At 41.6% G+C, this 26,225-nt stretch overlaps 1 protein-coding gene and 1 long non-coding RNA gene across 4 annotated transcripts in view; both read right to left on the reverse strand.

The window, feature by feature from the left end:
* Positions 1–26,225, reverse strand: part of CDH13 (cadherin 13) — a 1,184,027-nt gene that overhangs the window by 955,945 nt on the left and 201,857 nt on the right. The window lies entirely within an intron of this gene.
* The window catches only part of LOC116470770 (uncharacterized), a 56,506-nt gene continuing 46,949 nt past the window's right edge, over positions 16,669–26,225 (reverse strand). The window contains exons 2-3 of the long non-coding RNA XR_004248661.1: positions 19,605–23,103; positions 16,669–17,040 (exon numbers count right to left, since the gene is read on the reverse strand). This is a non-coding gene — a long non-coding RNA (uncharacterized LOC116470770). The remainder of the gene's footprint in view (positions 17,041–19,604; positions 23,104–26,225) is intronic.

The raw sequence follows: 26,225 nt of genomic DNA on the forward strand, positions 1-26,225 counted from the left end.
ATCACAATTTTTATCTAAATGGAATTAACTCTTTACTATTAAGACTCCAGGATTAAGCCACTGGGCTCACTTAGAAAACTTAAAAGGAAAAATACAGTTTTGTAAGAATTTAAGTTACTGCACTGGGAATGCCTGGCTTGCTAGCTGGCCCTTAGGAGAAACCAGAGGATGTGCCTGCTCAGGGTTGGTGGTATTTGCGTCTATTTATGAATTTTTTGTAATTAAATTAGTAACGTTGAATGCCAAATAATACCTGCTTCCCTTAAGTCAAACAAAGGAGCCCCTATAGGAGGTACTATTGGGTGGGCCTTTGTAGCCTCAGGGAGTTCAATTGAGAAAATAATGAATGCCTACCATGTGCCAGGCACTGGGAACCTTGTCTGGTCTACACCAAGAAACCATGAATCCACAGAGACAAAAGACGGGAAAGTTAGTAAATGAATAGGTCTTGAATGTGAGGGTTCAGCCCAATAGAGGATGCTGCTGGTGGCCGCGGCCAATACCTCGGCCAACCTCTGATCTCAGTCGCTGCTGCGATCAGTTTCCAAAGAAGTCAGGCTTGCCCCTTGGAGTGCCCTCAGTCTCTTTGCATTCTGCTTTGGCTCTTTCTCCTACACTGCAGGAGCTTGGCTAACGTGAGGAAAAGCAGAGATGGGAAAGGAGGGGGAGTTAATGCTGCTGCGGACAGCCGTCAGTGCATTGGAAATGACAGCTGGCTGAATGCTCCCACCTGCCTTCTTGCACACAGACACATCTGAGAGTCATTCCCTGTGCCTCTCGAGGTCCCTGTGGACTGGCCCCTGGCTGTCTACAGCAGTGAGCTGAAGGATTCCTTAATACATTGGTTCTCTCTCCTTTCCTGCCTTCTCATCCTTCCTTACTCCTGCTTCCTGGATCACCTCCCAAAGAAAATTACCTGCACCGGATTCTCATCTCAGGCTCTGATTTCAGGAAAACATGCCCCCGTGTATCAATTTCATATTGCTGCTATAACAAAGTTCTCAAATCTGAGGGGCTTAAAAATACTTTATTGGCCGGGCGGGGTGGCTCACACCTGTAATCCCAGCACTTTGGGAGGCTGAGGGAGGTGGATCACAAGGTCAGGAGATCAAGACCATTCTGGCTAATGTGGTGAAATTCCATCTCTACTAAAAATACAAAAAAAAAATTAGCAGGGTGGCAAGTGCCTGTAGTCCTAGCTACTCGGGAGGCTGAGGCAGGAGAATAGCATGAACTTGGGAGGCGGAGCTCACAGTGAGCCGAGATAGCGCCACTGCACTCCAGTCTGGGTGACAGAGCAAGACTCCATCTCAAAAAAAAAAAAAAAAAAAATCCTTTGTTACCTTACAGTTCTTTTTTTTTTTTTTTTTTTTCCTCCCCTGAGACGCAGTCTCACTCTGTCGCCCAGGCTGGAGTGCAGTGGCACGATCTCAGGTCACTGCAAGCTCCGCCTCCCAGGTTCATGGCATTCTCCTGCCTCAGCCTCCCAAGTAGCTGGGACTACAGGTGCCCACCACCACGCCCAGCTATTTTTTTGTATTTTTAGTAGAGACAGGGTTTCACCACATTAGCCAGGATGGTCTCAATCTCCTGACCTTGTGATCTGCCCCTCTTGGCTTCCCCAAGTTTTATTACCTTATAGTTCTAAAGTCTGAAGCCACAGGGCTGAACTCCTTCAGGGGAATCTGTTTTCTCCAGCTAAGTCATCCACATCCTTTAGTTCACAGCCTCCTTCTTCTTTCAAGCCAGCAGCATGGCCTCTTCTCGTCTGTTTTTCTCTGTGTCTCTTCCTTCATCACATTGTCTTCTGTTTCTAACTCTGGCTCCTCCCATTTCCCTTCTATAAGCTTGTGATTACATCATACTCACCTGGGTCGTACAGGTAACCTTCACACATTCTGAAAATTAGGATGTGGACTTATTACGGGACCATTACTCAGCCTACCACAGCCCATGAGAAGCTTATAAGAGGGAGGGGAAAGTTCTGTAAGTACAGCTGTAGTCCAAAATATCCACAAGGGAGTCATTCCATGATCACCCACCTTCCTGGCAATATTTACCTGTGAAATCAGGAAAGCCTAAACGAAGACCTCACTGATGGTGAATAGTCACATAGCCAGGCCTGGTGTTGTGTCAATTTAACAATTAGACTATGAACTTTTCTTGCCTAGAAATAATTATCAGATCCTACCCAGCCATGCTGTGAAGTGGAACATTTTATTCCAACTGTGCAGCTCTCAACACTTTCTCCTCTGCCAGACATTAGACAAGATGTCAGATTTGTCATCACATGGGAAGGTTTTTATTAATTATCTTTCAGAAGCAAAGTCCTTTTTGTAATTTACTTTTTCACACCAGAAAAATTCTTCTATTGAACTAAAATGTCTATCTTGTTAAGCTGTTTTTTTTCTGCTAAAGATTCTTACTCTGAAAAGTTCTAGAAGAAACAAATCAAGCACAAGCTGGTATGGAAAGCAAGGAACTGATTATGTTAAGCAGAATGCCACATATCTTCCCCTGGGTCAGAGTATATGAATACGCGTCGTTTCTTTAAAATCTCACTGCCTAGTAGCCAGTTAAGATGTTTCCCCAAATGTTCATATAAACATTTGACCATCCTGAATTAAAAGGAATTTGAACAAATTGCTCATTGAATACCAATTGGACATATTCTGAAGGACTCATGCATTGATGAAAGTAACATCTACTGAGTGCCTACTGTGTGTCAGTGCCAAGACAATATACACAAATTGCCAATATACACAAAAAGGCAAGGTCCCTATCTTCGAGGAACACAGAACATTACAGGAAAGACTGACATGCTGATACCTTCTTTGAAAACACAACTTAAAAAGTTTAAGGGTGGAGTTAGTAATCTAATACAAGGATGCCCAACCCCCAGGCCACGGATGGGTATGCGTCTGCAGCATTTTAGGAACCGTACCACACAGCAAGAGGTGAGTGGCGGGCCCATGAGTGGAGCTTCGTCTGTATTTATAGCTGCTCCCCAGCACTTGCATTACCACCTGAGCTCCACCTCTGTTAGACCAGCAATAACGTTAGAGTCTCATAGGAGCACGAACCGTATCGTGAACCGCACATGTAACGGATCAAGGTTGCACGATCCCTCAGAAAATCTAATGCCTGATGAACTGTCACTGTCTCCCATCACCCTAGATGAGACTGTCTAGTTGCAGGAAAACAAGCTTAGGGCTCCCACTGATTCTACACTCTGGGGAGTTGTATAACTATTTCATTATATATTATAAGGCAATAATAATATAAATAAAGTGTACAATAAATGTAATGTGCTTGAATCATCCCCAAATCCTCCCCCTCCCCCATGTCCCTGATACATAGGAAAATTGTCTTCCATGAAACCAGTCCCTAGTGCCAAAAAGTTGGGGACGTCTGACCTCATAGAAACAGCAAAATAGAGATCAGAATTAACTGAGTCCTCATGGAGGGGTGAGTAAGGTCACTGGAGAAAGCACTGTTCTAGACAACTCCCATTTGGCTGATTTTTGCCTGTGCACTCTTATATTTTAAACAAAGAGCAGTGCAGTGTGAAGAACTACAAATGAGGATAGGCCTTGAACTCCCAAGGACTTGAAATTCAAGGACTACCATCATTTGTAGTCCTTGAACTGTCTCTTTGGTGCAGCTACTGGTTACTACTCAGAAGGACTCAGATGTCTCAAGACTGAGCTACCCTGATGATTAAAAAATTCCTCATCTTTGATAACAACTTTTTAAAAGGCAAGAATTTTTGAGAAGATAGGAATTAAAAAGTAATTTAATTTAATATGCAAGTTTTCTTCTGTTTTATATTTGTAGAGTAGCATGCAAGATAATAACATAATGTCTAGACCAGGCATGGTCTAGACCAGGCATGGTGGCTCACAGCTGTAATCCCTGCACTTTGGGAGGCCAAGGTGAGTGTATCACCTGAGGTCAGGAAAATTGCTTAAACTCAGGAGGAGTAGGTTGCAGTGAGCTGAGAACACCCCACTGTACCCTGGCCAACACAATGAAACCCCGTCTCTACTAAAAATAGAAAAAATTAGCTGGACATAGTGGTGCGCACCTGTGATCTCAGCTACTTCGGAGGCTAAGGCAGGAAAGCTGCTTGAACCCAGGAGGTGGAGGTTGCAGTGAGCTGAAATCGCGCCACTGCACTCCAACCTGGGCAACAAGAGCAAAACTCCATCACACACACAAAAAATATATATATGTGTGTGTGTGTGTGTGTGTGTGTATACATATATGTGTATATACATGTGTGAGTGTGTGTGTGTGTGTGTGTGTGTGTATAAGTAGAATACAAGGCAGGCTCAGAGTTCAAGGGAGAGATACAGGGAGTGAGGGAATTCTTCTAGCAGTGAGGGGTACCCAAGGGCATCCTAGTGAGTGTTTAATGACCAGCTCCCCAAGAAATAAATGACTTGATTTGTCAGTTTTGACAATGTCCAGGGCATAATTGTTCCCATCATGGCTAATTTCAAGCTACTAATGTGAAATCACTGAAGATGGAGTTGTGAAGAGCTGTGTACAACTGTCTTTCATGGGTTAAGTAGCTCCAGCACAGTAGGTATTCCAGTTCCTATTTCTAGATCATCTGGATTAAGAACGTTTCTGAATTTTTGTAGGACCTTCATGAACATAAACCATCATACCACTGTGCCACAAAGTACAGCTTTGCTCTTTCCCAGAGTGAAATTTTGTAGTAAGGGAGAGGGTTACACTATGTATGAGTTAAAACAGCCTGGAAAACCCTTCCAGTAATGGAACAAAATGGGCCACCACAATTTTCATTTTATAGTAAGAGAAAATGCAATGAATCCTTAACCATGGCTGTGTGTTATTTAAATAATTGCTTTTCATGTTTTATCTGGAGTCCTAGCTCAAATGATCAGAGATAATCCTGCCTCCTGACATAATTAGGAAGCTGCTGCTTTGCTAAGCTAGAGGATAATCAATTTGACCTTGAAAGTTTGTCTATAGTGCCATAGTACTGTTCAGAACACAGACGTTTCAGCCACACTAGTATCTCCCATGATCGTTAAACACCAGTCACAGGCTTTGTTCCAAGGGCAAGCAAGCACTAACAGAGAGGCTGCAAAAAATCATGGCCTGCAGGTCCCATATGGCCACTGTATCTGCTAGATGGCCTTTAGCTTGTAGAGGCTGCCATTCAAATATCAAAGGTTTTCACCAAGCGTCTGCATTTGGGACAGCTTTGAGCTTGGAGTCAAACAGGGCAACACTTCGTGGATGGTAAGGATGACCTCCTGATGGACAGGCCTCATTTCTAGATGCCCATAGGCCATGCATCCCATGTGTCCCCAGCAAGTACCATTTGCCTTCTGTCATCACAGTTGCACTGCTGTTTGCCTTATAGTCAACTAAGAGTGATTTTTGGTTTGTAATTGTGTCTTCATATAGACTTTTCTTATATCCAAGCCTCCTCACTCATTGACACTAACTTTCTGACCTTGCCAAGCACCTGAGTTTCCACCCTTCATCTACTAACACTCATAGGAAAAGAGTCTTCCTTGAACAGTTGCAGAGAAGTCATTTGTGTTACAACGAAACTGCCACCACCATTAAAACGTCTCCAATATCTCTTTAAAGCAGCTTCCATATTTACTGTCATCTAGATCCTGGGAACCTGACTTAGCCTGCTCCATTACGCAAGTTTTTTTTGAGATGGATTCTCACTCCGTCACCCAGGCTGCAGTGCAGCGGGGTGGTCTCAGCTCACTGCAACCTCCGCCTCCCGAGTTTAAGCAATTCTCCTGCCTCAGCCTCCCAAGTAGCTGGGGTTACAGGCACGTGCCACCATACCTGCCTATTTCTTTCATGTTTTTAGGAGAGACGAGGTTTCACCATGTTGGTCAGGCTGGTCTCAAACTCCTGACCTCAAATGATCTGCCAATCTTGGCCTCCCAAAGTGCTGGGATTACAGGTGTGAGCCACCGCACCCGGCCAAGTTATTTTTTTTTTTCTTTTCAGAGGATCAGGCGCCCCCTCTTTAGCCCGCTTGTTTGAAGGCAGAGACATTTTAGAGCAATAAAGGTGGCTTCATATTGGTCTTCTCAGACTAAGGACATCGCCTCCCTTGGCTTCACCACAGCATCAAAACATCACCCTCTTCTCTAACCTCCTAAACCTGCTTGCCACTAAAAGCAAAGAAAATCGGTGTACCTCAATACAGATTCAGTCATAAGCCCTCCTATTATCATTATAGCGTTAACTTTCAGTGTGGGGAAGGTGGTCTCCTCTTCTCATCAAGCAAACCTTTGTCAGGTTTTGAACTAAAAAGGAAAAAATCATCTAAGTTGAAATAGTTTGAAGGAACATAACTTTTTCTTCTCATGTCTGTTTGAGTCCAGAAGTTCAATTACCTGAAATTTCATGAGTCAGTCCTTTGGATATTTTCAACCCAAGTTGGATTAATGTAATATTTCAAAGTGTCTGCTAATCCTACTGCTCTTTCAAAGTAAGTCTGATTTTTCTTATGGAAAAATAGCGTACCTCTCCTATACTAGAATTTGGAAGAGAAGGGATTATCTTCAAAAATTATGCAGTGTAAAATATGATAAAGTGAAGAGCCTCTACAGTAGGCTGAGGGACTAAACTAGAGTCTCCTTGGCTTGTCAAACATCAGCTAGACTTTGTTCCAAGGGCAAATAAGCTCCAGCAGAGAGGTGCACATGGTGATGGCCACAAACCCCATCTGGCCACTGTATTTATTCATTGGTCAGCAAAGCTGTTATCCAAGTGGGGGGCTCTGAGGGCCAGAATGAAGGTAGTTGGAGCAGCGCCAAGGGAGGATACAGGGCTGGGTTTGAGTTAGGCAGATTAATCATCCTGATTTACTGGGACTGTCTAGCTTTCAGTTTTAGAGGTTCTGTATTCCAGGAAACCCTGCACTGCCAGATGTCTTAATCCCAGCAGGAAATTGACGGCACACTCAAATTGAGCTATGTGAGAAGAGATGGATGCAGAAACCAGCAAAAGTACAGTCAGAGTCCAGGAGAAGGGGCCCACAGCATAAAGCAACATGCCAGTAATAATGGGGCACCTTTCCCACATCTAAGCCTAGAAGGCCAGGGAATGAAACAACTTCCAGACCCAGAAGAAATGGCCACATGGAGGGGGCTCCCTGAGAAGAACTGTAACCCCCAGTGGAAGGACACAGCAGCCTGCAGAGATTTATTCTCCCCTCTCCGAGTTCTCGTCCCAATCCTCCATTGGCTAAACCATTGATTGGCAAATCAAAGCCCATGGGCCACATCTTAGCCTATTGTCAGTTTTTGTGAATAAAGTTTTATTGGAACACGACCATGCTCATTGGTTTACCTATTATGTATGTCCGCTTTCATGCTACAATGGCAGAGTAGAGTAGTGTAGCTGCCCAGAGCCTGGATGGCCTGCAAAATCTGAAATATTTATTATCTGGCCCTTTGAGAAAGTTTGCACACTTGTGGGCTGAACCCACGGGAAGCCAGAGGACAGGGACCTTTTTACAAGGCCAGAGCGAGGTGAAGTCAGCTAAAGAATAAGCAGCCTGGAGGGGCCAATGAAGTGACCCATCACACTTGTCACCTATGACATCAATCACAGAACGAGAGAAGTACTGGGACAACCTAGGCCAAAAAGGTGAAAGCAGAGGTCCCCACAATGACTTTGAGTATAAACAAAACCATCAACTTCTCCAGCAGCCCTCTGTGAACCAGGAGTTTTTTGAATTAGGCTCCAGCAGAAAAGGCACAATTGTGGAAAGATGAGATTTGGAAAGCCCAGAAGCACTGAGCATCTTCATGATATTACTATTACTTTGGTGAATTTCTCTGTAAGTTCAACATTTTCTAAAAACTTTTTTCAACATTCAAAGACAATACTTTAAGTCAATAAACAGGAAGGATGTGGGGGCTTCATTTGTTCTTTGGGACACAGAACAATAAATATAGCAATTCCCAATATCCATGAGGCAAATATTGAACACCTACCACCTGTCCGTCCCTTTAGTGGACACTAGTGATAACACAGTAAATAGGACGGGCATGTTCTTCTGCCAGAAAAATATATCCTCCTTCTAATGGAGATACCCATGAACAAGAATAAAAGGAGGACAAAGGATAATTTTAGAATGATAATTCCATTAGAGAAATTAGAACTCAGTGATGGGAACAGGCAAGCATCTGCAATGAAAAGGGTGAGGACTTGGTCATGGAGAACTCAGGGGAAGAGCTTTCAAAACAGAGGCAGCAGCTAGCACCAAGGTAAGGCTTTGGGGCCAGGATCTGCGGGGTGATAGAAGGAATGTCAGGTTGGTTAACAGGTGGTACTGGGGATGACGCCAGAGAGTTAGTAGGGGCCTTATGACCACTAGTCCTGGGAAGAAAAGAGTTACGAAGCAGATTGCAGATTGCAATGTTGAAAGGCCTGCTTGAAAGGTTGGCCCTTGGCTGGCATCTGGGAACTTGGGCTTGGAGAGTATTCCCACCCCCAAAACTGGTAAGAGTGGCTTCAAGCGCCTAATATTTGTATGAACTATTTGGTTTATGCTGAACTCTTGCTTTTCCTCCGGGAGTCAGGGATATTGCTATGTATCAGGCAGAGGGTGCCTATGTGACCAGCTCGATGAGCTTCCAGTAAAAACTCGGGCACTGAGTCTCCAGTGAGCTTCCCCTGTAGAAAGCATTTCACACACGCTGTCACCATATGTTGCTTGGGGGAGTTAAGCACATCCTGAGTGACTGCATTGGGAGGGGATTGTGGAAATATTGTAACTGATTTCCTCCATACTTCGCTAATAGGCCTTTGCCCTTTGCTGATTTTGCTTTGTATATTTTCACTGTAATAAATCTTAACCATGAGTCCTCCTAGGGGATCAAGGAAACTGGGGGTGGCCTTGGGGACCTCTAGGACCTCCTAGGACTAGGGGATCAAGGAACATGGGAGTGGTCTTGGGGACCTCTGACATAAATGGTGGATCTGAATTTCATTCATTTGTTCTATGCCAGAAACCAGGGGGGAGCACTTTACATGGACTTTTCCCTGTAATCCTCACCACAAGCCTCTGAGGTAGGCAAGCTCTCCCCATCCTCACCACCACTATTTTACAGGTAAAGTAATTAAGATACTTTCAGCTTCTCACGGGAGGTCATCCCGCTGAGCCTGAGGGAAAATCCACGTGGCCTAACTCCCACTTCCCACCATTCACCCTCTGGGCTCACCCACAGTGCCCAAACTGCCTGCGGAAAATACAGGGATGCTTTTGCATATTTGTTTGACTTCCACCTCGATGGGTTGCCCATTTTAAGACTTTAATCTATTTTATCATGAGATGCTCCAGCAAAGCTCATTCAAGCTCCACCTCTTAATCTTGATAGTGAATTTGAGCCTTTGTTATAAGAAAGACTATTAAGATTTGGCAATAAGATTCTTCAAGGGTGATAAATATCCTTTTAAAGGGACTGCATATTCACTGACTGAATAACTCTGTCCTATAAATGAAAGTCACACTTGGAGAATGGAAAGCTGGGTTATGAAAATCCAGATTAGAATGACTACGGGCAGAAATGAATTTGCCTGGTCTTGCCATGAAGAAGTGAGAGTTGGGGTAGAGCCTTTCTAAGTTGAGCCCAGGTGTACCACAGAATGCAGGAAGTCAGCATCAGCGGGCTTATCATCATGGGCTGTGATGTCTGCTGTTTGAAGGCAGGAGTAAAAAATGCCAAGATGCTGTCATTTCCGTTATCCCAGAACTTATCTGTGCTCTTCTGAAGATGAAGATCTCTGTAGGCCTAACATCTTTTCTCATCAGTATTCCTCAAAGTGGGATACATACACCCACTTTGGTGTATCATGTAATTTTAGGCAGTATACTGAGATGAACATTGTTAATATTAATAATTATGTCTTGGCCAGGCACAGTGGCTCATGCCTGTAATCCTAGCACTTTGGGAGGCCAAGGCGGGTAGATCACCTGAGGTCAGGAGTTCAAGACCAGCCTGCTCAACATGGTGAAACCCAGTCTCTACTAAAAATACAAAAAAATAACTGGGAGTGGTGGCGGGCACCTGTAATCCCAGCTACTTGGGAAGCTAAGGCAGGAGAATTGCTCGAACCCAGGAGGTGGAGGTTGCAGTGAACGGAGATTGCGCCACTGCACTCGTCTGGGCAACAAGAGTGAAACTCCATCTCCAAAAAACAAAAACAAACAAATAAAATGCAAAATGAATCATCTTTCACACACAAAGCTCATATTCAAACTTAGGGCCCTGAAAAACCACGTGGGAAGAATGCATTTCAAACATTCTACCAGATACACATGACACATGCTGTGAGTGAATCATGCCAAATTCTGACATGCGGGACCTGAGCAATGAGGCTTTGCTACATGGGAGGCCCAAGAGCCTGGAGCTGTTTTCTCCTGGGGGTGTTGGTAGCAGAGACTTCCTGGTGTGATCAAGACATATATTCATTTTATTGTCATAGACTGATGGAGCTGATGAGACTCTGGCCAAGAATTAAATGTCCTTGGTTTGCTGGAGGCAAGCATGCATATGGATTGATCATCACAGCAGGGCAGTTCTGGCTTCCTCCTGAGCATGAGTTGGGACCAGCCAAACTAAGGAAACTTCTATCTGGAGAACGGGAGCAGGGAGGCCACTGATCAGGGCTGTGGAGGGACAGAGCGTTTCCTCATAAGCTGGGAGCATAGGACTATATACACCTACTGCCCCTGGTGTGTAAAATAACCAGCAGCGGAATTGGAAATGATTGAGCAAGGGTAAGGCCAGAAAGAGGAGCATTTTATCAAATCAAGGCCTACGGCAACTGAATTCACTTTCTCCAGGAAGCACATCCCAGGAAATTTACTCGGTGGGTACAATATTTGCAGCTTGGAATATGGTCCCTCCAGCTAAAATTGGGGTAGCTTTGGAGTTTAAATCCAGGTGCTATGTGACCTTAAAAGGAAGAAGACACCAGGATTTATACAGAGCATTCCCTGTGAATGTCAGAAGGAGCATAAATTTGTTCCAGCTCTCTAGAGCTGCCACTGTCCGACGTGGCAGCCAGCGGTCACATGTACCTATTAAACTCTGAAATGTGGTGAGTCCAGATTAAGAGGTGTTGTTAAGTGCAAAATGCACACTGGATTTTAAAGACATGATATGAGAAAAGAATGTAAAATATTTCATTCGCGATTTCTATATTACCTACACGTTGCAGTGATACTACTTGAATATATTGGGTTAAAGAAAACACATTACAATTAACGTCACCTGTTTCTTTTTACTTCTTTTAGCAGAGCTGTCACAAAATTTAAAATTATATATGTGGCTCTGATGACTCCAGAGCATGCCTTAGCAAACTTTTCCTTAAAGAGCCAGCAGTAAATATATTAGGTTTTGTGGGCCAAGAGGCAAAATTAAGGATTTTATGTAGCCATTATATAAGCATTTAAAATGCAACCACTTAAAAATGTAAAAACCATTTTAGCTTGCTAGTTGTCCACACACAAGTGGCAGGCCGGACTTGGCCCTCAGATCAGAGTTTGCAGACCCCTTTCCAGAGCATAATATTGTACAAAATCTCCAATGAACATGCTCCTGGACCCAGCAAGCTCACTTCTGTGGAGCAGACAGACATTTATCAGGCGGACAAGGGGGCTGACCACTGTGAAGAAACAGGCTCAGACCCAAAGCTGGTCAGCTGCTAAGACGGAAGGTATAACTCGACCCACAGCGGCTCTGGGCTGTCGGTGACTGCAAAGCTTATGCTGTTAATGACTATGCTTCACCAATGGAAGGTACCTCTGTATTCTTTTTCTTTTCTTTTTTTTAGAGGGGGAATCTTTCTTCTGGCTGTATGACTAGGTCTGATAAACCTGATCTCCTCCTTGGCCCTGAGTAGATGCTCTGTGAATAGACAGATAAAGGAAAGAAATGCCTGCGTGTTTAGGGGCCTCCTCATGGTGGTTTTGAAATCTCTCTCTTGCCTCTGTTTCAATACAAATGACCAAGAATTGACTAAAGCTCAGCCATCTAATGCCGGCCCCTGCTTTTCATGCACACGGCACTGACCTTTAAATTCATCTGAAAGATGCGTCAGCCTATCTGGTGAGAAGAAATGGATCTCCCAGGGTCCAGTAGTTTGCCTTCAGCGCATCGAGTTACTCCTCTCATGCTGAGGGTTATTAATATAAAAAATACAAAGCAATCATATCCTATCTTTTGAAAGCAGATGAGCTGGCTAGCACTAAATCGAGAAAATTATTATTTATTAAAAATGAGATAGTCACGGGCCAGTGACTAAACTGATTGCCTTCAGAGACAATTCTGCACCCACAAGGTAAGTAATACATTTCTCGAGAAAGGTATTTTGTTCAATACAAAATGCCAGTAGCATTATTATTCATCTGCTCTGGGCTCATATGTCAATCTTTTCACATTATAATCGCATCAACCGTGAAGAAACCCTCACCGTAGCCATACAACGTTTTCCCTCCCCAGTAGCTGCTGTACTGTGGACTTGCACAGAGCCAGGGCTTCCTTCAACCCCGGTTCTGGCTTAAGGGTCCCCTGAGAATTCTAGACAAGGATGGAGTAGATTGAAAACAGATTCCATGAAGTCACTAGGTTGACATTAGGCTATTCCCTGGACAAATGGAAGAACAGAGAGGGAGGTAAGAGAATCATTTTCCATCTTCATTAACTGCACAAGCAACGGAAAGCCCTGGAATCGTTAAGGGAGGTCCAGAAATGATGCATTCAGACCATGCTTTCCAAACTCAGCATTTGACAACATAGTGAGTTCATGGGGATCAGAATCACGTAGCAAGAGGCTGTTGGGTTCCTGGGTTGAGTTTAGACTGTGAAATCAAGCAAACCTGGCTTTGAATCCCCACACCACAATTTACTATCTATGCAACTTCCACGGAGGCACTTTCTTTTCCATAAGAGCAGAAATTGGATACCTCCATGAAAACGTCAGTGAGAATTATTTTGCAGGGTCATTGGAAGGATTCAAGAAGAAGCACATTAATGTCCTTAGCACACAGTAAGGAAGTGCTACATAATTATTCATGGTATGAACACATTTGAAATCAGAAAACCCTGAATATCCGAAACATTTGTTTTTTAGATGAATTAGACAAGGCTCTTGGGAGACGGGTCTGAGTCCACTGGTCTCTCACATTGGCTCTCCTTCTGTCTGCCATCTGGGAATGTTACCATAACACAATGACTCATTTCAGCGTAAAAAGGTATAACTGTAAGATGGGAATTTTGTGGCATATTTTTGCAGCTCACTCACATAACACACATTGCTAATCCATGGCTGCAGTTCTATGATGTAGGCTGGATCCAACATCAGAATCCTCCCAACACAGCCTCTTAAGCATCTGCTGCCAAATAATGGAAGCTGTCATCTGAATCAAAATCTGCCTATGTTCCTTGGTGCAGTTAAATTCAGATACTATTTCAGCGGTTGTCACCCAGTAGATGCTCAAGAAGCTCATTATCTTTCTATCCATTTACATTTCAGAATATACAGTTATTTGTACCAGGCTGACTGATCCAGATGCAAAAGCTTACTGTAACATGGCAATGTTACTGAAGCAATTTCATATTGTTGCTATATTTTGTTTTGTTTCACTTTGTGGTGATAATAGTTGAAAAGAATGTTTAAGATTCATCTTTTTCTGCTGGGAATCTTGCACACGATTTATAAATCTAATTATAACTGTGGATAGTGACAGCCTATAACTACGTTTAATAGACTGTATTTTCTTATTTTCATCCAGATTTTTACAACCATGTTGGTAGAGCAACACATTAAGGAGGATGAGAAGGAGGAAGGAGAGGAGGAGGAAGAAGAGATGAAAAGTCACACCTAAGTCATACGTACCTACTTGCTCTAAAACACTGGAAACCATGAAAAAGACAGTGCATTAATTAGGGTTGAAAATCAAGCTTATATATTGCAAAACTTATTCTCTAACTGGTTTCATATTCATAATTAATGGTTAATATTCTGCCATTTATCAAGTATTAAAATAAACAGTGGTTTAATGAGATTTCACTAGGCCACTTGCAAGCACTCAATCAAATCTTATTTTCAATATGTGAAAAATGTCTCCTTGACTCTTAATGCATTTGGGGTCAACAGTAACATCTTCATACATAAAATATTCCATTCTGCTTTTAAAGAAGAGGTAATTATAAGATAAGGGTCACACAGAAGGTCGAGGTTTTGTGTAACTTCTATTCTAATTAATTTATCATATGTGGGACTTTGCTCTGGCTTCCAAGTGTTGATCTTTTATAGCTACCACATTCCATGTGATAAAGAGTTTTATTCTTTCAAAAGGTCATCTTTGATATAATTTCACCATTAACAGAGGGAATCTGTGAGCATGGGTTTACCTAGATATGGTTCCTTCCTGGAATGTCATTCCACAAAGTCTTGGGTCTGTTTTGCCCTTAGATGTCATTTAAAAACCAAAGGGGCCAAGTCATTTGAACAAAAGGTGAGAAATTCCATTAATCATTAGGAAGACTGACTTCACAATCCTGGCCCCATGGAACAATGTGGAGCAGCAGAAATATTTGTATCTGAGAATTGTTTTCTTTCTTCCTCTTCTGTCTCATAAGTGAAATGACCTGGATGTGATTGTTATTTTGTCACGTATTGATTTGGTCGTTGGTTCTCTTCGGGTAGTGTGGTCCACAGCTGGGGTCCTCACCTCAGCCCCTTTATTGTCAGGAAACCTTTGTGTTGTTGTTGGAGTTGTTTCCTTTGATGCTTCTCATTACTTGAAAGATTTTGGTCTTCCAAGCAAACTGCATTTATTAAGCAATAGTTACATCATTTCCCAGGATCTCCCAACCCCCAGCACTGAAAAAAAAAGAAATATACATAATTATCAAATAGAAGCTTCTTAGATAATCAACCAAGCTCAATTGTTAGGATTCTGGCTGAAAGCAGAGAAACTTGATACCGACCTAGCTAAGGATAAATGTATGGTTTCAGTCTGGGGTTTCTGAAATGCTAATGATTGGCAAATCACCATCACTGACTGCAAAGAAGACCCTGGATTAATGCTTCTCAAATGCCACGGTGTATGCAAAGCACCTGGAATCTTGTGAAAATGTAGATTCCTATTCAACAGGTCTGGTGCGGGGCCTAGGTGCTGCATTTCTGACAAGTGCTCAGTTGATGCTGAAGCTGCTTGGTCCATGGACCACAGATTGGGAAGCAGGGCTCTAGAGAATAAAGGAGAGCAAGCAGAGAAGGGGGCTGTAGCTTCAGCTCAGTTTCGGCTCTGCGGAAGATTTGCTAAGCACCCTCTGTATACCAGGCCCATTATAACACCAGATACACTTTTATATAAAATATAGTAATAGGACAGTTTTTCTTCCAATGACTTATTCTATATCTTGTCATATAAAAGTACTGCGCATTTCAGACAAGAGCCAGGCTACGCCCAGGTTGGGATTATCTTCTTGGTCACAGTAACATGCATGTAAGACTATTTTTACTGGCCTTCCTTTATGCATAGAACAAGGCATTGGTCTATCTGACAAACGTGTCAATACAGGTATAAAGTGCAAAAAGAAAGAGACATAGTCCATGCCATCATGGCATGTCAAGCTGAGAAGACATTGAGCAGGTCATTACATTAAGATGAGTGTTAGGAAAGAAGAGAGCACATCCTTCCATCTTCTAACTGCTCCCACCCCTCACCATTTACAAGCAAACGACACTGTAGATCCTCTTTTTCCTTTCACTGTATCACTCCCCATTTGTTCAAGAAATGGTCATTGTGCCAGGCACTATACCCATTTCATAGTGCGACAACAACACTGTTCACTGCCCACGGGGACCATGATGAATCTCAGGAGAGAAAAGATGCTAAGCTCTGTCATCCCTACTCAAGAGTCAACACCAGGTATGTCATAACAGAGCCTAGCACAGTACCTCTCATAGTACTTGCATTCAAACATATATTTTTGAATGGATAAATGAATGGAGTTATCAATAAGTACCAAGTGTCCTCCCTGTAGTGTGAATCAGAAAAGGTGCAAGATAGTGGCTTTTATTATAAATTTCACATGCATACAGAATGGGCTATGGATCCCAGCCCTGCCACCATTCAGCTCTCAGAAACTTTGCTCCCTCATCTGGGGGAAAAAAACATAGTAACAATAACATTTTTATTGTATGATTGCTGTGAGATTTAATGAGATACATCTATGAAGTGTTTACTCAAGAGCTTGGCAAAGGAAGAAAGTTCAGCAAATAATAATGTTGGTTGCTCTAAACATCGTCTTTATTACTAATTTCCTAACAATTGTTAGGGAAGTACTATCTGATATGGTCCTCAAAGGAGGTGAGGCATTTTGACACATGGAAATGATGAGAAAGCTTCAGCAGAGAAAACAAATCTTTAAGAATCAGATTATTGCTTTCACATTCAATAAATATGCCACTGGTTATTTGTGCTTGCCAGGGAATTAGGTGAAGATTAATTAATATTTATAAAGTATTTTGATATCCATGTAATATCTAGTAAGCAATTAGTTCTGTAACGCAAAGCCAAATCCTTTTACACACCAAACAATGTAAAACAAACCGAATACAGCTGTGTAAGAAGGAACGGAATTTCATTAACTCATGTTGCAGGAAAACGTAGCTGGTTGGTTCCCCCTCCTTCTCTTTCAGTGATCTTCTTGCTGATTTTCTCTATCTTCTGACTGCACTTTTCCACCCTACCCCCTGCAGCCCCAAATCAAATTATTTCCTCTTGGGTAGCCGTGAAAACAGAAATGGGATAAAAGTAAATGCAATACTGGCCCCTCCAGCCTGGAAGGTGTTTCAAGCCCAAGAGTATATAATAGTCAATGGCTTAACAGGGAAGCAGACAGGGCTCCCAAAGTGTGTATTTCCATATCCATCATCCTAGTCGGGAGGTATGAAAGGTTATACGCTCCCTTAATGTGATCCACACGGAGAAGAACCCTGGGGCAGAAGGAGAGGGATAAAAAGAAAATTAAGTCGAAATAAAAGATGTGTTCCTCGTCAAATTGTGCCTCCTCAGTCTCTCCAGTCTACTCATGTACATATATTGCCAACACAGAGTGACTTGACTCATGAAGATAATGTTCTCCCATCCAGCTCCAACCAGTCTCCATGGACCACCCTTACTTCTGGACAATGTATTGTTTCATATCCATAAATTCCGTGTCTCCACCTTTTTTCTGAAGTCCATCGCTCTAGCCTAAGGTATCCAATCTTGTGTTCACTGTGGAAGTCTCTGGTCTATGAAACTTCACCTAAAAGGTTAGCACAGTTATCCCTTGGTATCTGTGAGGGAATGGTTCCAGGATTTTTCTCAAATACCAAAATAACCTATGTAAAATGGCATAGTATTCACATATAACCTATATATACCCTCCTGTATACTTTATTTCTAGATACTTATACTACCTAATACAATGTAAATGCTATGAAAATAGTTGTACTGCATTTTTTATTTGTATTATTTTTATTGTATTATTTTTTCCTTTGAATGTGTGTGTGTGTGTGTATATATATATACACACACACAAACATATACATATACACACACACACACACACACATATATTTTTATTTTTATTTTAGACAGACCCTCATTCTGTTGCCCAGGCTGGAGTGCAGTGGTGTGATCTCACTGCAACTTCTGCCTCCTGGGATCAAGTGATTCTCATGCCTCAGCTACCTGAGTAGCTGGGATTAGGTGGGATTACAGGTGCCCGCCACCACTCCTAGCTGAGTTTTCTATTTTTAGTGAATTGGGGTTTCACTATGTTGGCCAGGCTGGTATCGAACTCCTGGCCTCAAGTCATCTGTTTGCCTTGGCCTCCCACAGTGTTGGGATTACAGGCGTGATCCACCACACCTGGCTAGAGGATATTTTTGATCCTTAGTTCATTGAATCCGCAGATGTGGAGCCTGTGGATACGAAGGGCTGACAGTGTGTGAAACCGACGTAAAAAGAGTTTTCACGGCAGAGGCAATGTTGCGGCCCAAAGTTTTCTCTAACCCTTGCCCTGTCTTCCTCAACATAGCTCCAGAAATGGTTCCGTGCTGGTACTGAAAACCTTGATCTCATAGAAACCTGTCTAATCAAATACAACTGAGCCTATCAGACTCAACCCATCCAGAAAGTGCTTCCTCTCTAACCTCTCACAGTAGGATGACCAACTGTCTCTGTTTGTCTAGAACTGAGAGGTTTCCCAGAGCGTGAGACTCTCTGAGTCAAAAGTGGGACACAATTGGGCAAACCAGGATGATTGGATACTCTACTCCTACTCTGCCTTGCAAGGCAGAGTATTCTAACTCCATCAGTGTGACAAATCAGTGAATGACCAGGCACTTCTGGCTCCATGTCATACTCATACCACATCTGACCATCCTATACCATAAATCTCACTACTATTTTCCCTTTACCATTATTGTTCTCCTCAAATAACCCAACCACTATCGGGTCTATTTTCATCAAGTAAAAATGGGCATTCATGCTGAGAATCTTTATTAAGCCATTTTAGGTCAGATTCTCCCCAGAGGTTCCATGTCCTTTCTCACCTTACCAACAATAGTGACTTTCTTGAGGTCAAAGATGAAAGGGCTCAGACATCGCCCAGTAGGAAGTTAGCCTAGCTTTGTCTACAGATTGACTCTAGTCCACAGTATACTCCTAAAAAGGGAGGGACCTACTCTTCTATCCACCCTCACTTACAGAGCCCAAGACTCACATCATCACTGCATCATGAAATTCATCACACAGCCTCTCCCCATCATTGGGTGAGGTTCTTTGTACAGAACTTCTGGCTCCACCTCCCTCACTCTTTGAGTGGCAGACATTTGCTTGACCCCTTCATACCTTAAAGACACCCAATGCCTCCAGATCCAGTACCTAAAGCCCTCTTGAGTCCAACCAATACATTATTATGCCAAATAGTAAAGATGAAGACATCCTATTAGAAAGCAGTTCACACGATGCTTATGCCACTATCTCTCTGCCTGGAAAATTACAAACCTAAACTTTATCGATTTCTAAGAGTCCAACAACTACATTTTACTATATTAACAGTATTATTTTTTTAAAAAAATAATTAGCACCAGGAGAACAAGGCTAAGGCTGTGTTGCCTGAATAAGATATAGGCCAAATGTGTCCACTGATAGAAATAACCCCTATTTTATCATCAGGCAGAGGATAAGCAAAACACGCCAGGGACTGGATGAATCTTTCCAAAGCCAGCCATGTGGCATTTTACTGTAATTAGCTCAATTGTGCATTCTTAGTACCTTTCCCAAGTCCCCTGAGAGTCGACTGTAGTCTTTCTCAGCTTCTCTAGCTGCTGTAACTTGAAAACCTGCCTCACCCTTCCTGTGGTCAATGTCTGCTAACACCACATTTTAATCACATTTAGATGTGTATGCTCAATATCTCTAAATTATCTGAGGAACCTGCCAAACTGTTTCACCAGCAAATCCACTACGTTACTTACAAATCAAAAAAGCTTATGGAACAAATTACCACATTCAGTAATTCACAGGCACTCTTCATTGTACGAAGCAATTTAAAATTACTGGAGCACTTCGCCTTTTCCCCCCATAAGTGCTTCAATCTGGAAGTGATTGGGACTCTATTACTCAGATGAGCAAGGTACTTTAACATTTTGGAGGACTTTTTATACATATGCATATAATAGAAACACCTAGTTTAATAATGATTAGGATTCTGATCATGTACAGAACTGAACGATTTAAAATTACCAACGTGTTTCAATTTCATCAATGCTTCAAGTTTGGGATTGAATTCAATATTGCAGGTAGGAAATAAACACACAACCATTTCATGCTCTCATCCCTACTCATTATTAAAATTAGAATTTCAACTTGGACAATTTAAGCACCTGCCATATAGAAGCCACTGCAATTCCCAAGCAGTCTAACTTCACGAGAAAGCAACCCTCTGATTTCAAGATTTAATTTCGCTATTGTGTGGCTGTTTATAGCAAAGTACTTCAGAATCAGAGGCATCTCTCTGTTAGTAGACAACGCATCTTAAAAATATTTGTTGGGCCAGGCGCAGTGACTCAAGCCTGTAACTCCAGCACTTTGGGAGGCTGAGGTGGGCAGATCATGAGGTCAGGAGATTGAGACCATCTTGGCCAACATGGTGAAACCCCAAACTCTACTAAAAAAAAATACAAAAAATTAGCTCACTGTGGTGGTGTGCACCTGTAGTCCCAGCTGCTTGGGAGGCTGAGGCAGGGGAATCACTTGAACCCCGGAGGCGGAGGTTGCAGTGAGCCAAGATAGCACCACTGCACTCCAGCCTGGTGACACAGTGAGAGTTTGTCTCAAAAAAAAAAAAAATTTGTTAAGGCTGGGCACAGTGGCTTGCACCTGTAATCCCCGCACTTTGGGAGGCTGAGGTGGGTGGATCACCTGAGGTCAGGAAATTGAGACAATCCTGGCCAACATGGTGAAACCCCACCTCTACTAATAATACAAAAAATTAGCCAGGCATGGTAGGGCATGCTTTTAATCCCAGCTATTTGGGAAGCTGAGGCAGGAGAATTTCTTGAACCCAGGAGGTGGAGGTTGCAGTGAGCCAAGATTGTGCCACTGCAGTCACTCCAGCCTGGGCAACAGAGGGAGACTCTGTTTCAAAAAAAAAAAAAAAAAAAGTTAATATTGTTTAGATCTAAGAGGAAATAGGTCAAGAAGATTTCAGTTCTCACTAGATAAAAACACTTTCAGCTAATGAGAAGTTCTTGTTTCATTTTGTTTTTTTGAAGCATCAAGAAAAAGAATGAGGTGCTTTTCTACTAGAAAGTGTGGCATTATTTAAAAGATGGCACAATACAAAGTAGACTCCTAGTATTTTCCTAATGAATTCGGCTTGTGAAAACAAAGTCAGGGAGGGTGGCTGAGGAGTGGGTGAACCTCACTGCTTTGGAAGGGCTAAGGTAAAACACGCCTGTGCTGTCTGACCATTTTCTTAAAATCATGGATAGAAAGCCCTTGGAAAAAGAAAGTTCTTTGTCCCTGTTAATGTTTTTGGCTAAATTTTTAGCACTGGAGAGTTCAAGAAAACGTCACAGCAGAGAGAATCATATGATGAACTTCTCTGCATCCATCACTCAACCTCAATATTAAACTCACAGCTACCACTGGCTCACCTGAGCACCCATCCACTAACCCCTCCCACAGATTGTCTTAAAAAAAATTCTAGATCTTATGATTTCATCTATAAATATTTAGAAGGTATCTGTAAAAGATTGAAAGTCTTTAACAGAAGCACCATGCATTATCATAACTGAACAAAAAATAATGAGAATTTCTAAATGGCAACAAACATCTAGTCTTTGTTCATATTGTTCTAACAATATTTTTGCAGTCTATTTTTAAATCAGAATCCAAATTGGAACCAAAAATTATGATTGATACATCTCTTATGCTTTTTAATTCACCCAGCCTCTTGTTCATATATCATTATTTTGTCTTTGCAACATTGTGTTGTATCATTTGGATTGTTTCCACAGTGGAAGTTTGCAGATTGCATCTCTGTGGTGTCATTTAACATGTTCACCTGTCCACTGTGTTTCCTATAAATAGATATATCCTGGAGGCTGGATCAGATTCAGGCGCAATATTTTTGGCTCAAGACTAGGTCAGGAACTTACTTCAGGAGATAAAAATGTCAGGTGGTCTTTCTTTTTATTGACGGTTATTGCCTAGATATATTAAGATATATATTTAGTAAGAATTGCAAATTCATTATATTCTAATTCTGCCATTTCTTCATTGCTTATTACCTAGGAAGAGAAACTCTCTTCATCAACTAGTTAATTATCTCTACATGGAATTCTGAAAACAAAGGCAGGATAAGTGTTGGTTTTTTTTTTCTTTCCGTTTCTAAAATAATGAGATGGTCTCTATCATCTTTGGAAGGTAACCTATACATAATTTTGTTTTTCCCCTATCATTATGAATTAATGTATTTATGTATTTAAACAGACTTAGTATATTTAAATCAATTGAAATTAATTATTTTGTTTTCAGGCTCAAACTATCTCATCTTTGAGCTACTAATACTGGCTTCTTTAAATGACATGACCCTAATGACATCTCATAGCCTCTCTGCTTCTTGGTATGACAAGATTTTACAGATTCTTCTGGTTTATTTCCTGCCTCAAATATAAACTCAATCATTTTCTCAAGAGAGCTTGGTTTCTTTTGCTAGAAAATGATTACTAGTGACCACAGTCTATTTGCGAAGGAAGTTCATTGCTATTGGGTTGGTCACTATTTCTAGGCCTTTTTAGTAGAAAGAGAATACAGGAATTTTTAAGATAAAACACCTAAGAAATTCATATATGCAATCCCATTTCCAATTCTCTAGCATTTTAAATTAATCTCACTGGTCTTATATCTCTATCTTCTTCCTCCCATACTTCAATATTCTAGGTCTCCAAATTAACATATATATCTTTCGATACACACAATATGAACATTATACTATATTTTATATATCAATAAATATACCAACACTACCTCCAAAAGCAGTATTATTGAAAATACTTTAACATTTCCCTTTGCAGTTGTTTTGGTTTTTGGTTTTCAATTGCCTTTAATGGATACAGTCAAATAACTGTGTTTTAGAATAACTAGGAGTAGTTCCTCTCAAGTGGCTATGCCATCATCTTGAGTACACACTTAGGTTCAACTGTTTCTCTGACTTTTGAATTTTAGAATAGCCTTTTTATTTCATTTTGTTTTCAAATTTATGAAACAATTTAAAAAAAAAAAAAAACAACGTGATTTTTTTTTTCCCTATTTTTTCAGCCTGATTTCATGCTTTTCACTTTAAGGTAACTGCGTCAGATTCTATATTCCAGTAATGGCCACAGCAATATTTTTTGCCATACCTTCTCTTCCAGATCTTATCATTTCCTCACTAGGAGGTAAAGTCTATCCCCGTCCCCTGCTGCCCCACCTTTCTTGAACCTCGGTGGACCTTATATCTGCCAAGAAAACAAGAAATGTGGCAAAGGTGACACAGTGTGGCTTCTGAGACTAAGTCATAAAAGGTAGCACAGCTTGTCCAGCCTCTGTCTCGGAATAGGCATCTTTAGAGCCTCAGGCCAACTTGTAAAACATACAGCTACCTGTAAGCCTTGGTGCTGGAGAGACCATAGAGAGATGTCAAGGCAGCCTTAGCAGTTTCAGCTTCAACCCTCAGAGCTTTGTCTCTCAGTTCCACACCCAGGTCTATGAGTGAGCACACTTCCAGATGACTCTAGCCTCAGCCACTGACTGCAAGCCCATGAGAAACCCTGAGATCCACCTAGCGGAGCCCAGACAATCCCTACACTGTGAGAGACAATAATAAAATGGTGTTGACATTTTAAGGCACTAATTTGCTTCAAAATAAGTAGATAGACTGGGCCTGGCGGCTCAAGCCTATAATCTCAGCACGTTGGGAGGCCAAGGTGGGAGGATGGCCTGAGCCCAGAAGTTCAAGACTAACCTGGGTAACACAGGGAGACCCAATTTCTACAGAAAAATTAAAAATTAGCCAGGTGTGGCGGTGCACACCTGTAGTCTCAGATATTCAGAAGGCTAAGTTAAGAGGATCCCTTGAGCAGAAGGTGAAGGCTACATTGAGCTTTGATCACACCACTGTGCTCCAGCCTGAGTGACAGAATGAGACCTTGTTTATACAAAGAAAAAAAGATAACTTGAACAGTGACTATTTTTTAAAAAAATGATTTAACTTAACGTTTATTTTTTGAAAAAGTAAATTTGTATATAAATGTGTAACCCCCCAAAGATAGGCAGTAATATAACACACAATTTTCTCCATCTTACTTTTTCCACCTTAAAAATATATCTGAACATCATCCCAAATAGTCTATAGTCATATTCCTCATTCCCTTTTAGAGCTGCACAGTACTCATTTGTGTAGACATTCCATTGTTTATTCAACCTGTGTACTTTTGACAGACATTTGGAAGGATTCAAGTTTTTTTTTTTATATTGCATATATTGCTGTATTACATAGCCTTATGGCCCTGGGTAATCTTTTGATTGCTGTTAATGTTGCTTGTTTCAATGGGGTGAGGCAAATGTCTGTGGAGGTCAAGTAAGTTAATTCACATCAAGTCTCTGGAGCAGGGCCTGTCCTGTAGTAAGAACTCAATATCAATTAACCATAGGCATCACTAAGACAGACCCTTTCAGTTCTATGGATGGGAACAAAGTTAGTGAGGAACATGATTCCTTTTGCCCCACATTCCTATATCACTGGAGGTTCAATCCCAAGGATTAGGAAGCACAGATGGTCCAGGGAGAACATACATTCCTTCAAGCCCTTGTTCTTCCCTCCTCCTGAAACCATTTTCTTTCACCTGACCCTTTGCCTTTCTAAATCCTACACTTCATTTGAGGTTCAGAGCAAGTATTTATTTTTAGGGGAGCCCTCAACGACCATCCCCAACCCCCAAACAGGGTCATAGTCCTTTGTTGTTTAAGATTAGGGAATACTATTCTCCTTCTTTCAAGTCATTGATTCATGTTTGTAGTTGAGACATCTGTAAGTAGTGTTATTTGATAAATTCTTCCCTTGTAGTCAGCAAGCTCCATGACTGTCTGTGTCACTTGTAAGCCCAGCATCCAAGCCTAGGTTTGAATGGTCAAGGATCTAACCAATTATGGAAAGAAGGAATATGGATAGGGCAGATCCCTTACATCTAGAGCCAGACTTGCAAGGCCCCACAGAGCTCACCCTAAGGCTGAATTCACCAACGAGCATGGGCCAACTTCAAGCCTGGGAAATTCAGTCATCTGCCTCGAATCATCTCATTAGTATAAATTTTAAAAATAGCCTTATGCCAATATTATAAAGGCAATTTCCTCTTGGAAAGAACAGTTACTCATTTGCCTTAAACAGTCATTAATGTTCCAAATTCCCCCTCAGAATTTCATGTCAATGATCCTATAGGGAATTTAAAAGTAAAACCAGAAAAATAATGATGTGGGGAAAATGTCAGATGAGAACTGTGAATGCATTACAGACCTTCAGCTAATATTGTTGCTGCTGAAGTTCAAGGATTAAGTAGTCATCAGTTTGCAACCTTCCACAGGAGCCCATCCCTCTCTGACAGCAGCTGGTCTCCAGCTTTCCAATAATGATCATTTCCGCTGTAACTGATGGCCTCATCTAATGAGGAGATCATTGTTAAAAGTCACCAAGCTCACCCCTCACTGGTAGAGGCAGGTCTCACAGACTTACTGGGACAGACTCCACCAGAGAAAGGGCAGGCATATTCATATGAATGAAAATAATCTACCAGATTTTTTGCAGTCAAACATTGGTGGTTATACTCCAATAAGAAAATGGTATATTTACATTCAGGACCAGATCTAGGAAATCCAGGGCATAAACATATAATCCTTAATGAAGAATGTCTTTTCAGACCAAAATCCTTACGGTGGTTACAGTGTGAGTCTCACATTTACATCAAGAATGTTTTGGGGTAGGAACCCTCTCTATGTCTTTCATTTCTATAGCTTTAGTGCTGATCACAGACCTGTCATGTAGCAGATAATCAATAAAAATGTCTTCCATGAATAAATGAATGGTTTCTTTCCATAGCCTGGGCTCTGAAAATAACTGCAGTGCAGTTCCAGAAGCGGGATGCCTGTGTTAAAATCCTGCCTCCATCATTAACTAATTATAAAACTGTGGGGAGATTACTTACATTCTCTGTGCCTCAGTTTCATTATCTGTAAAATGGACATAAATTAGTTCCTACCCCAAAGGGTTGTAAGGATTAAATGTGCTAATATCCGTGAAGCATTTAGAACAGTGTCTGAGGCATTATCAGAGCACAACATATAAGCTCTTCCTGTTCTGAGTACCAACATAAACGTGTACTGAGTACCCAACGTGTGCCAGTCTCTGTGCTTGGTGCTCTCCATACACTGTTGACTATTTCAACTCCTTTGTGGCGATGTTGTCATTTTAAAGAGGAGCAGTATAAACAAATCAATGATATTTAATCATTCCCACTTCCCCACATTGCAGATATCCTTATTCCTGTTTTAAAGATGAAGGAACTGAGAGACGCTGGTGAGTGTTCAC

Source organism: Hylobates moloch, unplaced genomic scaffold, assembly GCF_009828535.3.
Source record: "Hylobates moloch isolate HMO894 unplaced genomic scaffold, HMol_V3 SCAFFOLD_6, whole genome shotgun sequence".
NCBI classification, from domain to species: Eukaryota; Metazoa; Chordata; class Mammalia; order Primates; family Hylobatidae; genus Hylobates; species Hylobates moloch.